Genomic DNA, 15,707 nt, shown 5'->3' on the forward strand with positions numbered 1-15,707 from the left:
CACTGCACTACAGTAGGTTTACTGGCGGCGCTATTTTGTGTTGTGTGTATGTGTCCTACGCTGTCTTGTGTTGTCTTTGCGCCTATATGGCTTGCAATGTTTGCACCAGGTTGCACACTATGCACTTTATGTAGCGAGGACACTTACTAGGCCTTGGCTCTGTATTTATTTTATGTAGCTTTATGTTGTTAAATGTAGCACCAGGGTTCTAGAGGAACGTTTCTCATTACGCTGTGTACTGCATCAGCTATATATGGTTGAAATGACAATAAAAGTTTCTTAACTTGACTTAAAAAAATATAACACGAAACGCCTCATTTATTCTTTTTGTACGATTTTAAATCTTAATAAGTAATTATGTTTGGATTTTTGTGTTAACTTTTTTCTCAGAGAATCGCAGAGAAAGAGCAAGCGTGCGAACCTTTGACACCCTGATACAAATCTCTTAAGATCGGATCTGTCAGTGTGTGTGTGTGTGTGTGTGTGTGTGTGTGTGTGTGTGTGTGTGCGTGCGTGCGCGCAAGTGCACGTGACAGGATAAGATGAGCGCGGAGAGACAGAGGGATGCGCTGGAGTAAAGTAGAATGAAAGTAGGAGCAAGGCAGAATACATGTGTGTGATTAAGAAGGAGGACAGTAGAGTGTGGTAAAGAAGTAAAGGTAGTGAAGGCTAATGCACAGTTTAGCGTGTACGTGAACAAAAAACACCACTTAAATAATACATATACTATTTACATTGTAAGATATTATGTAGTAACAGGTAATTCTCTCCACATTTCTGGTTAACAATTTTGGAGAGGGGGGAAATGCCTTCCTGGCTCAAAGCAACGGCTTATAAATCTGGATCATCAGATCATTCAGAAAAAAATACATTATATTTAATACCCAGACAGAGAGACCGAGACCCATACACACGTTTAGCAACGATCTTGACTGCGCATGTGTACGATCGCATAGAAGCACCTCTCAGCGGATTTACATTACAACAAATACGAAAAAACTTTCCTTAAAGACTGTCCTTTCTTTAAAGAAGAAATTACGGTAAAGGATGAATGTACTTGGCATAATAATTATGGAAAGCAGTATGTTTATACCATCGGCAAACATTACCTAGCTAGCATCTTAGCATCGTGCTACAAAACATTTATAAAACCTTTTTCCAAAGTATCTAAACTCAGTTTTAGCACACACAAGAAATGTAGTAAAATACCATGGAACATTTTTTTTTTTTAACTAAAAACACTCTGATAATACGAAAATTAGGCTATTAAACACATTCAGCTATTATTCGTCGCTCCTTACCTTTCACGCTTGATCCGGAAATAACCGGAAATCTCCGAGGCAACGGATATAACAAAGAGTGCCTTACGCTCATTGGTGCGTTAGGAAGGCAATTGCTCCACCAATCAGGATGCAATACATTACGTCACCAATTGGGCGGGGCTCTCAGAATCACAGTAGCTCTCAGTGTAGCATTTTTCAAAAAACGCGCGCCCGTATATAAACGCTACATCCATACGTGTGTGTGTGTATATATATATATATATATATATATATATATATATATATATATATATATATATATATATATATATATATATATACATATACATATACATATACATACACACACATACATACATACATACTCAAATGAGCATGATTTAGGCAGGATAATACATTTCAGGTATTCGTTAACTTTTGCAGGGGCAACCAGACACCTGTTGTCACCTTTGTTAATATTTTTGGTTCGTTTACATTTTGTTTCCATGTTTATTTAAAAATTTTGCCAATTAGGTTTCATAGATTAATTAGAGCCAATGACTACATAGGCATCTACCAAGCACAATACATGTCCTTCTATTAAAAATAAATACAAATGTTTTAACCTTGTGTACAGGTAATGTGGTCACACTAGCCCTAAGCTCAGGAAATGTAACATATGCACAACAACAATTTCCAAACAAAAGTAACCATCCGTTGCAGAAATATAAATGCTTTCATATTTTAATGACAAAAGAAAAACATGAAACTGTGCCCAGAAATCTATGTGGTCTAAATCTGTCTGATAACTATTCAGATGAACAGTAATGTATTTGTCTTTAAAAAAACTGGCAAAGTTGACTTCATGCATAGGAACATGCCACAAAAATAAATAAAACTATACACATAATATGTCAAAGTGTCACATTGTAAAGTATCGTCAGTAGTTATTATAGTGATGCTTTCTCTGGTCCATCCTTTGTGGTTTGTAGTTCACTGATCTGTCTTCTGAGCTGACTGATTTCCTCTGCTTGCTCAGAAACCCTCTGTTGTAACTTTTAGATTACCTAGAAATTGGAGTAGACAAATATTATATGATTAATAAACATTTTATCTTAATTCTTAGCACACTGTTAACAATTTAATATACATATTAACAAGAAACTTGGTATTCATAAAAATCTACCGTAGTTTGCAGAAAAGAAACATTCATATTTTAAAAGAAAATCTTGTAAATGTAGGTATAAGAAGATTAAATTTTGTGATCTATTGCATGACTAAATCTTATTATCTGACAGTCATTGCATGTTTATACATGAAATACATCATGAAGTTTAAATTGCACATCTATGTCATTTCAGGAAACCATGTAGAATCCAAACAAAATAAGTCATATCCTCAAAGCATTCAGGATTTAGCCACTAAGAATTTCACTGGACTCGTCATACTTGCCGCTAACTTGACCTTGACAAATTATTTTACAGTGATCAGTGGTGGACAGTAATGAAGTACTTGAGTAGCTCTGTTGTGTATCTGTACTTTACTAAAGTATTTTTATTTGGGGAGATTTTAATTTTAACTTCACTACATTTTAAAGTCAAATATCTTATTTTTACTTTTGCTAATTCAGTTGTTTCTTTTTATTTGAGTGGATAAAAACTGGTCAAACTAGCAGCAAGCCACCAATCAGGGTAGAGCGTGAACTTCATCTTCTGTTTATTTATATAGCATGTTTAACTGCAACTTCTTTGCCCAAAGTGCTTAACAGCAACATTAAAATTAATGTACGCACATCAAACATTTCACACATATAAAACAAACACAAATACAGGTTCCCAATTCACTATATCCTGAACTCAAAAGCACAACTAAAATGATGCATCTTCAAGTGAGACCTAAAGCCCTCCATAGAGGAACCTGGCGAATATAAAGTGGGAGTGCATTCCACAGTTTAGTACCTACTACGGCAAAAGCACAATCCCCTTTCGATTTCTTTAGACTGTGGAACAGCCAACAGTGCATGATTGATCTTAGTTACCTACCCGCTTTGTAAGACCCTACAAGATTTCCAATGTAATTTCGAGACAAATTGTGTATCACTTTAAAAGCTAGTACTAAAACTTTAAACTTGATGAGGTACTTGACTGGCAGCCAGTGCAGAGAAGACAGCAGTGGAGTAATGTGTTCCCTTCTTTTTGTGCCAGTCAGAAGTCTAGCTGCGGCATTCTGCACAAAGAGAATTACAGTGATCTAGTCGTGATAAGATTAAAGCATGAATAACAATCTCCAAATCTTTAAAACTCAAAAAAAGGTTTTAGCTTCGAAATAATTCTGAGCTGATAAAAGCTACTTATCACTGAATTAATCTGTTTATCGGAACTCAAAGATGAATCAATTATAACGCAGAGATTTCACAACTTTTTTTAATTATTTTTTTACGGTAATTTCTAAGGGGGCAAAAGCATTGGCTATCTTCTCTTTCACCTTCGGAGGACCAAACATAGTGATCTCAGACTTTTTATCATTGAGCGGAAGAAAATTATTCGACAACCATTTCGGAGCCTGAACCTCCCTAAACAATGTAAGAACTGCTCATTTCCAACCTTCAGCGGTAGATACATTTGTGTGTCATCTGCATACATGTGATAAAAAACGTTGTGGCGTCAGCAAATAGATCCTATGGGACACACGGATAAGGAAAACAAAATAGGGCTTTAAATAGAGGGCCGAGAAGGACTATATTTTAATGGAACCAAAGAGGATGAATAAATAATAAATAATTTATAATAAATAAATCATTTAAATCTTTTACCAGAGTGGTTCCTGTACTATGACCAGCTCTGAAACCAGATTGGAATTGAACCAGGAGATAAGTCTCCTGCAAGAAGAGTCATTTGAGTTAAAACTACCTTTCTAACAATTTAGACAAAAATGGTAGTTTAGAAATGGGCCGGAAATTGTTCAACTCTGTAGCCTCAAGACCAGTTTTTTTTTTAATTAAAGGAGAAACCACTGCATGTTTAAAACAAGATGAAACATCACCTTCTGATAAAGATCTATTCACAATAGCTAATATATTAGGGCCCATGGTTTCAAACAGATCTTTTAAAAACCATGGAGGAACTGCATCCAGTAGAGTAGAAGATGATTTTATGTGCTAAATTAAGTCCACTAAACCCAAAAGGAAGACATTATATTATTTGGGATAAAAGCTGGCAGATCAAAATTAAACATAACAAATCTGTGGTCAGATATACAATTGTCCACTAAGGCTCAAATGGACAGTCCCATAGATAAAACTGGATCAAGAGAATGACCATGTCTGTGGGTAGCATCACATACTGACTGTGTTAGGTTAAAAGAGTTCACGAGGTCAGAAAACTGCTTAACAAAAGGTTTCGATGGACAGCATACATGGATGTAAAAGTCTCAGACGATTAAAAGATTATCCGTGGCTGACACAATAAAGGAAAGACATTCTGAGAACTTCAGGATGAAATGCTTATCCATTTTAGATTGGGCAATAAATTAGTGCGCATAAACCCATGTAGGACAGTTCCAGTTTGAATAGTAGTTCAAAACATGTAAATTTCTCCACTGTTCGTAAACTACATTTAAATCTCTTCTTAAAGAGTGTAGCTACACCACCACCACGACAAACGTTTTATTTCCTACTGACCTCACGTTCAACAGTGCAGCTTTAACCGTAATGAGATCCAGGGATCTCAATAACCCATCCACCCAGTTTGAGTGTTGCTCAAGGTATACCGGTAGGAGCCACATTAGAGGAAACAGATTGTTTGCGTGGAGTTTGAATACATTCCTCGCTAACCTCCCGCCCTGCTTTCCTAATGTTTTATGTGGCCTCTTCTAAAAGAGCATGCTGCAGTGCAGACGAGATAACTCTGGCGGTAAGGACATCAGAAGCTTAGCGGAAATAAACGGTTTGAATGTCCAAAAGTGTTGATCGGTCGTACCTCAACTACACAGCTAAAAACAGAACTAAGAAAAAAAAGACATAACCCGTATAACAACACAAACATTAAAGAAAAAACAAAAACATAGCAGCTTGCCCTGCAACACGCTGGTGCCAAACTCTGTTTTTAATTAGATTTGATACATGGGGCCTTATTTGCACATTGTTTTTGATTAGCTAAAAAGAAGGCTTTGGGTTCCTTATCATTCTATTAATAGATTGGGTTAGGGTTAATATAAATGATAATAGGAAACATTATAACCATAGTAAATCATAGTACTTTGGATACTTAAGTATATTTGAGGGCAAATACATTTTGTACTTTTACTCAAGTGAAAGTTTAAAGTGATTAACTGGAGTAATATTTTACAGTGTATCACATGCTTTGTGCACTTCGTTCACCACTGACACTGGTGGGGCAAACTGCAATAAAACACTGTCAGATTGAAAATGATTAGCCTATGTGCCAAATTTAAATGTAAATCATGTCACATGTACTTGGTCTTTGTTGTTAAAGAGATCACTTTGCAGTAGCTGGGATGCATTCGGTCGCTTTGAGGGGTCCAGGCTGGTCAGCAGCTTTATTTTTTTTTATCAGGACTGGCCAGTTCTTATACAGGTCATCTGGAACCATTCCCTTCCTCAGGTCTCTGAGTGTTGCACACGTTCCATCTCAGTCCCAAATGACTGGAACAATTCAAAAGCAATCACTCCGACACTATACATATCTGACTGCAAACACAAAGGAAAGATACTTTGAGACAAGTTCAGAAAAATCACTCGAACTTTGTGTCTATTATCAGGTAATTTAATTAGCTGCTCTATATAACTGTTCATACTACTGTTCTATTTTAGTTTATAAATACTAAATAGATTTAATTACCTTTGAGTCATGATGAGAGCCCTGTAGCTGTTCTGGAGAAGCATAAACAATAGTGCCCACTCCTGTAGTGTGAGAGGACACTGAAAAACAACATATTTCCAAACTTAGGCTTTGATACAAAAGTTGAAATGCATCCAACAACATAATACTAACTACTACAGAATCTATAGATAAATAGGCTTGCATAGTTTAATAATATAGTGTAGCATGATGGTGTTAATGTGGGCCTTTGTCAACATCCTGGAATCATAAATCTCACCTGCGTTTCCTCATACACCTTGTGTGTCCACACTTTTGGTCTGTACTGTATATATATTATATATACAGTACAGACCAAAAGTTTATATATATTATATATACAGTACAGATCAAGAGTTTGGACACACCTTCTCATTCAAAGAGTTTTCTTTATTTTCATGACTATAAAAATTGTAGAGTCACACTGAAGGCATCAAAACTATAAATTAACACATGTGGAATTATATACATAACAAAAAAGTGAACTAAAAAATATGTCATATTGTAGGTTCTTAAAAGTAGGCATCAAGAGAATGCCAAGAGTGTGCAAAGCAGTAATCTAAGCAAAAGATGGCTACTTTGAAGAACCTACAATATGACATATTTTCAGTTGTTTCACACTTTTTTTGTTATGTATATAATTCCACATGTGTTAATTCATAGTTTTGATGCCTTCAATGTGACTCTACAATTTTCATAGTCATGAAAATAAAGAAAACTCTTTGAATGAGAAGGTGTGTCCAAACTTTTGGTCTGTACTGTATATATAATATATATATAAACTTTTGGTCTGTACTGTATGTGAGAACCGGAACACTCTTTGTTTTCATTCATCACAATATCCGTACAAGCCAAGCTGAAGTCACCTATTTTTACAAGGCACTCATGGCCATGCAGGAAAATGTTCCTTGGCTATAAGCAAAAGCAATACACATTTCAAGACAATGTTTTTTGCTGCACAAGCACAAGTTTTCTTGAAAGACTAAATATTGAAACAATATTTACAACAAGTTTATCAAGTTCTCTACCAGCGAGGTCGCTTGCAGAGCTCTTTCATTTCTTTCATTTAAAACACCAATATAGAACACATCAAATAATTATCAAATCTGTACAGGACATCTGCCCAAATATAAAAGAAAAGGCCAGGATCATCATCTTTATTAAACACCTTGAGATCGAAGCAATCTTTAAAAGATTAATTAAACTTTTTTTATTACGCTAAATAAATGTAGTCTGTAGTGGTTTTTCCTGAATATATAGAAATCTATTACATTGTTTAAAAGATTTCAAAGATAAAACATGATTACAGATTCTGTTTCTGTTCTGATCAGAAGTTAATTTTTAAGCTTTTATCTATGGTTCATACACAACATGTAGCAATACATGCACAAATCAGTCAGAACACTACATGAGAGAAACATTCCCTTTTAATGTCACATATCATTTCCTAATCGCACAGCAACCAGTTTTATTGATTATTTATACAATTATTTAGAAATTTGTACAATCCCACCTTAAGGTCTCTGTGCATAATTCCACGGGAGTGAATGTACTCGACCCCTTCAAGTATTCGTTTTAAGATGTCAAATGACTGGAAGGAACCTGCAAATAAAGAAACTGTAACCAGCGTGCATTTATATTCACAGAGACTGATGTTGTATATGTATGTATAGGTGCATATAGGTAAATTAGAAGATCATTAAAAGGTTTTATTTTAGTAAAAAAAAAAAAAGCCTGAACCACTGAGCTACCACTTCCCTAATCTTCTCACCTTTGCACAGGGTTCTGGGCATCACCATTAAGGTACATCTGATCCTGTAAAAAAAAAAAAAAAAAAAAAAAAAAAATGTGAAAGATCTCCCTTTTTTTAGGAAAATGTCATCAGTTATTGCTGTTAAGGTTACTGTGTTTACATGAGAAAAGAGGGATGAGCTGGCTGCATGCGGGAGCTTAGCAAAGGCCCAGCTGTGCTGCAGTCTCACTGTGCTGAATTCATCACTGATAGCCAGTAGAGAGAGGAGATTCATTGTTGACAGTCGCTGACCAATCACTAAAATTCAGGAAAATGGCACATATTATATTACTATTATACATGTTAAAGCTTTCATTATTAATTTAATTGCATATATAATGAAAGCTTCATCAATGCATAGAGAAAAAATAACTGGCAGAAACAAGTTCTGGAAATCGGCATAGCAGGAATGTTTTGTTTTAATAAAACACCCTGGCAGATCACGAAAATGAAAAGAAAAATGGAAATAAAATGAAAAGTATTTATTTTTTCTGTGCAGTCCAGTAATGTTCCATGGCCTGGTGGTTGAAAACGTGTAGGTTAAAACATAGTCAGTTACCCAAGCTGTTTCCACACAAGCATCTTTAATTAAACTTACTTGTCTCATCTTCAAATAATTAACTACAAGGCCACTTTCTTCTATAACCATTTTTCTGGAGCTGACTATGAACCCTGATCAATTGTGATTCCACAAACAAGTTAAACAAATTACTCTTAGTGTAGCAACACTGCAGTTGTTTGTGTTGATGACCTTACCCTTAAACAACATGCGAGACTGGGCAGGGTCACTCTTGTACATAAAGCACAAGTGTTCGAGCAGAGACCCCAGCAGCAGGTGGTTTGGGATGGCAGAGGCAAACACCTGAATGGACAGATATGGTCTTCCTGCCATCAACCCCTCACAATTATTATCTGAGTCAGACGCTGGGTTAATACAAAAAAGGAGAAGTAAACAGGATGTGTTAAATCCAAGTGTGGATATAAATCCAGGGTGAGGGGTATGTCCAAAAAAAATATATATATATAAAAAGCGCAACCATTTTAGTATATCTTCTTAACAAATAATAGTATAGAAATTGCAGCTTTTATAGCAGTATAGGTTTACTGTCCTCTGAAAATGTCTCAACATGAAGCCATTACTGTCAAAGTGGCTGGCAACAAAAGTGAGTACACCCTAAGTAATAACAGCTGAACATCATTTAACCATTCAAAGCCGTCTTATTCATCATGTTCATGTTATTGTCTGCTTGACAGGACCATACAAATTTGTGCATCTTGTATTAGAGCAGGAGCACATTTATTCACTACGATATAAAAAGAAATTATAAATTCCAGTGGAAAAATAAGTTTTAATCACTAAACATTTGTTGAAAGTCTCAAATCAAGCACCAAAGAAATGCCATGATGCACAATTAAAACCATCCATGTTTGGAGTCCTGATGATTTACGTAATTTAAAACACCATAATTACTTGAAAACATTTATAAGAATATTTAGTCTTTATGCTCTACGTTGAGTACGGTTTCACTAATAATAAACATACATTTGCATTAAGTCCATACTCATGTTGATTAGAGTATTAAAAACTTGAAAAGTATTAATTTAAGGCACATTTTAAACAGATAAAAATGTGTGCATAAGTGGTGATTAATTGTGAGTTAACTCAAAACAATCTGAAACCAAATAAATTATTATTTATATATTATAAAAGTTAAAGAATTTAACAATTTATGTCTAATGATGTGTCATGAGGTGTGTGTGTAATGCAGTCAATTAATTTAACTATTGAAGATTGTAACTATTGAAGATTAGATTGTATTGAACGCTTATCAGCATGAAACATGTTAATCCACACCTCTAGGCAGTTTCACAGCAAGATTATGAGGGGAAAACACAAAAAACACATACAAGAACCTTTAAGCAAGTTTTAAAATTGTGTAGCTGTTGTGCAAGTTATGTGTTATGAATTTAGTGTTTAATCATAAAATGCAATGGCATCTCTCATAAATAACAATCCAGAGTTTGCTGCTGTAGTTTATGTACATCTGTGTGTTTCTACAGTGTTTTCCCAGGATGTGTTATTTTGCTTATCAGCTTACTGATATAATAAACAATCCTTTAATGATATGCATCAGGTTTGTTATACAGAGGGTTAAAAAACATTTGAATTCAACATTGTTGCTTTGTGCTTTTTTCAAAATAGCTTGAAATCTTTGCCTGGGAGAGATCTTGTTTAACTGATGCAGCAGCGACCTTGTGTCTTTTTGCTGTGCTCAGTCTTGCCATGATGTACAAGTCTTCCACAACCTCATCTTAGTAGCAGAGTTTGGCTATTTCTCACCCAAGTTTAAGCCTCCTACACTGATGATTCTGTTTCACTTCATGACCGTGTATCAATATACATATGAAATTGATAAGCATTAGCATATGTTTGGTATAACTGGTTATTCCTAGACCTGACTCTGATCTTAAATCCCCGACATAAGTACAGTTAAATGCCAAATTGTGGTTACACCAAATATTGATTTTGTAAATTGATAAAAATTAACAATTCACAGCATTTCTTCACGCCTGCCTAAACCTTTGGCATAGTACTTTATATGTGTTTCTCCAGGGGGAAAATAGTCTAGCGTAAAAGTCCATACAATATCAAACAAATAAACAATGAGACATGAGTTGTCTCTCTGTAGTATGTAATCAGTATGGGTGTCACTGTGTGCCCTGTGATGGCATGGGTGACATCTTCAGAGTTTTCCTGCCTCCCAGTTCCATTACAGACTTCCACCAGGACCCTAACCAGTGCAGTTACTAAAGATGAATAAAAATAAATAAAATAAACACTAAGAGAACACTTTTTACAGAATGAAACCTGCAGCATGTCAGTGTCACTGCACTGTAATGCACCTCCTTGTCTATGGTGGTCTCTTAAAGCTGATGGATGGGGTTGACATTCTGAGGTATGGAAAACTGATGTAATGCAGTCACTAAATGTATCCATGAAAAAAAACACCAATACATTGGGATCAGCTGTTCACCTGAATGTATGTGACATGCAATATAGTGAGATGCACTTTAAAAAATATGGAGGCTTTAATCACGTGATCATCAGTAGACTCACTGTCGAACTGGACGTTTTCGTCTTCCTGTGTAAATTTAAACAGTCCTCCAGACTGCGTGTTCCAGGCGCTGTCCCAGTCCCTGAGGTGTGTGTGAAGCAGCAGGTCCTTGGGCTTGGCCCTCACCTTACAAGCTTTATTACTTGAACCTTCTTCCTCTGCCATGGCACCACCAGCACTTTATAAACCCTTTACTTTATAAAGCATTTTTTTTTAAGAATCAAGATGGTCCATTTTTCGATTAAACGGTTTAACATCCCAGAAAAAAAAAGCAATTTTCAACAGCAAACTATTTTACTACAAAACCAGCCTGCTAGCAGTCACAATTCCACCACGCCGTCGTTGAGGGAGCGTCTCAAAAAGTCCTCACTGTTTTGTAACACAATCCAAAAATCTCTCAGTACTCGTATATATATATATATATATATATATATATATATATATATATATATATATATATATATATATATATATAGGCAGTTTATATAAACCTACTTTCGATCCGATGTAAATCTCTTTTTACTCATACAAGAACATTCGTTTACAACCCAAGAAAACGGTCCTCTTATACGCTAAAGCTTCCCAAACGGTTTTGAATTTGTACATAGTCCCTAAATGGTCACCGTTGGGGTGATGATGAAACGTTTCTAAATAAAGTGACATACATGCAACAACTTTGCGCAGAAATTAATACTAACCATATAAGAAAAATAAATACACAAATCTGACATAAAATGTCATATCTAAGCTAGGAGTGATACCGAAAATTATTCTCAACAACAAAGTAGGACATCGTCTTCTTTCGGCTGCTCCCATTAGAGGGTCTGTCGTTCCTACTGCACACTTTATTGCTGTCACACTGTCCTCATACATGTCCTGCACCACCCTCAGGGAGGTGGTGGCTCAGTGGTAGAGGTATTGGACTTTGGATCGAAAGGTCACAGGTTCAAATCCCACCAACACTGAGCTGCCACTGCTGGGCCCTTGAACAAGGCCCTTAACCCTCTGCTGCTCAGTTGTAAGTTGCTCTGGATAAGGGCGTCTGCCAAATACCGTAAATATATATAAATACCCTCACATACTTCTCTGACACACCAGACTTCCTCATACAATACCACAACTACTTTCTCAGCACCCTGTTGTACGCTTTCTCTAAATCCACAAATACACAATGCAACTCCTTCTGACCTTCTCTATACTTCTCCATCAACATTCTCAAAGCAAATAATGCTTTAATCTATACTCATATATTAAAAGCATTATTAGACACACTGGGCAATAAAGATGTTAGTGTTAAAACGGTTCTCACACTGCTTTGCACACATTCCTTTGTCAAGTCAAATTTATTTGTATAGCGCTTTTCACAACAGACATTGTCTCAAAGCAGCTTTACAGAAATCAACAGTCAAGGTGAATGGTGTGCATTTATCCCTGATGAGCAAGCCATGGCGACTGTGGCAAGGAAAAACTCCCTTAGATGTAATAAGGAAGAAACCTTGAGAGGAACCAGACTCAAAAGGGGAACCCATCCTCATTTGGGTGACATCAAGAGTTTGATCATAAATCTTTCAACAATACAGAACACTGGAGAGTGAGAACTAACATGAGCACTGGAGTATAAGATTATAAGTAAATGTTCTTTCAACAGTCTTTGGTATAAAAGTAGGAGCTACTGAGCTCAACATTTGTGATCATCACAGATCCAGCATCAGCTTCTCCATGCCAGAGCCTTTAAACACTTCAGGAAGTTCAATGTCAAACTCCACACATGCAGTGGCATCCAATTGGCACTGGTACGTCTCTAGATGGTTCAGGATGTTTGCGAGTTTGGCATCTACTTCTTTAAAGTCCATAATCTTCATGAGGTGGGATGTGACTGGAGCTGGCCAAACCTCAGGAAGCCTCGGGATGGGGAGAGAAAGAGAAGCAGTGGAGAGGAATTAGCGTAGCTGCTGTTCATGATATTAACAGCACAAGTTGATAATGTGCATATGATCAGATGTTCTGGAGCACAAGGTTATGATGTGATGTGTGTTATGTGTAGGCTTTGCTAAAAAGATATGTTTTTAATCTGCATTTAAACTGTGTGAGTGTGTCTGAGCCCCGAACACTGTCAGGAAGACTATTCCACAGTTTAGGAGCTAAATGTGAAAATGCTCTACCGCCTTTAGTGGACTTTGCTATTCTAGGAACTACTAGAAGCCCAGAGTTTTGAGATCTCAGGGAGCGTGACGGATTGTAGCGTGTTAGAAGACTGGAGAGATACATGGGAGCAATCCATTTAGTGCTTTATAAGTGAGTAGCAGTAGTTTGTAGTCTATTCGAAACTTAACCGGAAGCCAATGTAGGGATGATAAGATTGGGGTTATGTGATCATATTTTCTTGACCTTGTGAGAATTCTGGCTGCCGCATTCTGAACTAACTGAAGCTTGTTTATTAATGACGCAGGACATCCACCTAGAAACGCATTACAGTAGTCTATTCTGGAGGTCATAAACGCATGGACGAGCTTCTCTGCATCGGATATAGACAACATATTTCTTAGCTTAGAAATATTTCTAAGGTGAAAGCAGGCTGTTTTTGTAACTTGGTTGATATGATTTTTAAAAGATAAGTTGCTGTCTAAAATAACTCCCAGGTCTTTTACTGTTGAACTAGTGGTTACAGAGCATCCGTCTAAATACAGGTTGAGATGCTGGTGCTTCTGTATACTAGTTTTTGGGCCGATGTGCAAAATCTCCGTCTTATCAGAATTTAAAAGTAGAAAGTTATGGGTCATCCAATCTCTTATTTCCTTAACACACTCAGTTATCCAGATTAATTGAGCTATATCGCCTGGTTTAGATGAGATATATAGCTGAGTATCATCAGCATAACAATGGAAGCTAATTCCATGCCTTCTAATAATATTTCCTAAAGGGAAGCATGTATATTGTGAAGAGCAGGGGTCCTAGAACTGAACCTTGTGGCACGCCATAGTTCACTAGCATTAGCCTGGATAGCTCTCCATTTAAATCTACGAAATGGTAACGATCAGACAGGTAGGATTTAAACCAGCTTAATGCCTGTCCCTGAATGCCAATGTAATTCTGTAAGCGATCTAGGAGAAGATCATGATCTATAGTGTCGAACGCAGCACTAAGATCTAGTAAAACTAACAGCGAGATGAATCCTTGGTCTGAAGCTAAAAACAGGTCATTAGTGATTTTAACTAGGGCAGTTTCTGTACTATGATGGGGCCTAAAACCTGACTGAAAGTCCTCAAAGTTATTGTTCTCTTGCAAGTGGGAACATAACTTGGCAGCGCCAATCTTTTTTAAAATCTTAGACATAAATGGCAGATTTGAAATTGGTCTATAATTCGATAGCGTGTTTGGATCCAGATTAGGTTTTTTATTGAGGGGCTTAATAACTGCTAGCTTGAGGGATTTAGGGACTTTGTCTGTTCAGTGTCTATAGAATATTTACGATGTTAGTATGTAAGGTATACAGGGAGTCTTTATCTGGGCTCACACCTCTCCGGCTAATATATCCTCTTGTCTAAACAGGAAACAACTTTAGGTCAGCTTTCTCTCCAATGTGTGTATATATACGTGTCTGCTGCCTGCAATAAACCGAAGTAGAACATTTGCTGTGTCCTGTGTGATTCTTCCCTGAATTTAGAAAGGCACTACGGGCATCGCAGGTCATATGGAAAACCTCTCCAAGAATTACGTTTCGTTTGGGCATGATAAAAATCTAACAAAAGATGAATTACATAAATGTATATACTAACATCTACTTTACAGCTGTACTATACAGTACTGCATGTGTGTGTCTGTGTGTGTGTGTGTGCACGTGACAGGATAAGATGAGCGTGGAGAGATGGAGGGATGCGCTGGAGTAAAGTGGAATGAAAGTAGGAGCAAGGCAGAGTACATGTGTGTGATTGAGAAGGAGGACAGTAGAGTGTGGTAAGAAGTAAATGTGGTAAAGGTGGAGGATCTGAAATGCCGGGGCAGGATAATGCACAGTTTAGCATTTACAAAAATGACAAAAATGATACGTATAATATTTACATTGTAAGATATTATATAGTAACAGGTAATTCTATCCACATTTTTGGTTAAATATTTTGGGGGGGAAATGCCTTCCTGACCCTTGACACTTGCCTGTGTGTGTGTGTGTGTGTGTGTGTGTGTGTGTGTGTGTGTGTGTGTATATGAGCGCATAGAAGCGGTAAAGGATGAAGGTATTTGGCATAATAATTATATTATATTAATAATAATAATTATAATAACCTCTCTGTCGTTCTGTGTACCTGGCCTGTACCACTACACTCACGCTCTTTCAAGCGTCTTCTCCCCTTCCTTTTCTCACGTAATGGTAAGATCCTCTTCTCTGCATGTGATTAGCCGATTGTTGCGCGTATCAAAATAAAGTCCCGCCCCTGCCTGCATAGATTCTCATGGCTACCAAAATTCGACCGGAAACACTTTTTGTACTTCGCATGTGTGTCTACTCCACTAAAATGTGTATTGATATCAAGATAAGCATTGATAAATAATTATTTCAGTTACGGATCGGTACAGTATTATAAATACCGTTTTTACCAAAATTGCGGTTTGCTTTATTCTTTTTTTTTTATTTGTATTTGTTTATTAAGCAATTAGCCATATG

At 36.5% G+C, this 15,707-nt stretch overlaps 1 pseudogene; it reads right to left on the reverse strand.

The window, feature by feature from the left end:
* Window positions 1-1,990: 1,990 nt before the first annotated feature.
* On the reverse strand, window positions 1,991-11,410 carry LOC124388834 (annotated as a pseudogene).
* Window positions 11,411-15,707: the final 4,297 nt, after the last annotated feature.

This window comes from Silurus meridionalis, chromosome 7 (genome assembly GCF_014805685.1).
Source record: "Silurus meridionalis isolate SWU-2019-XX chromosome 7, ASM1480568v1, whole genome shotgun sequence".
Classification (NCBI taxonomy): domain Eukaryota; kingdom Metazoa; phylum Chordata; class Actinopteri; order Siluriformes; family Siluridae; genus Silurus; species Silurus meridionalis.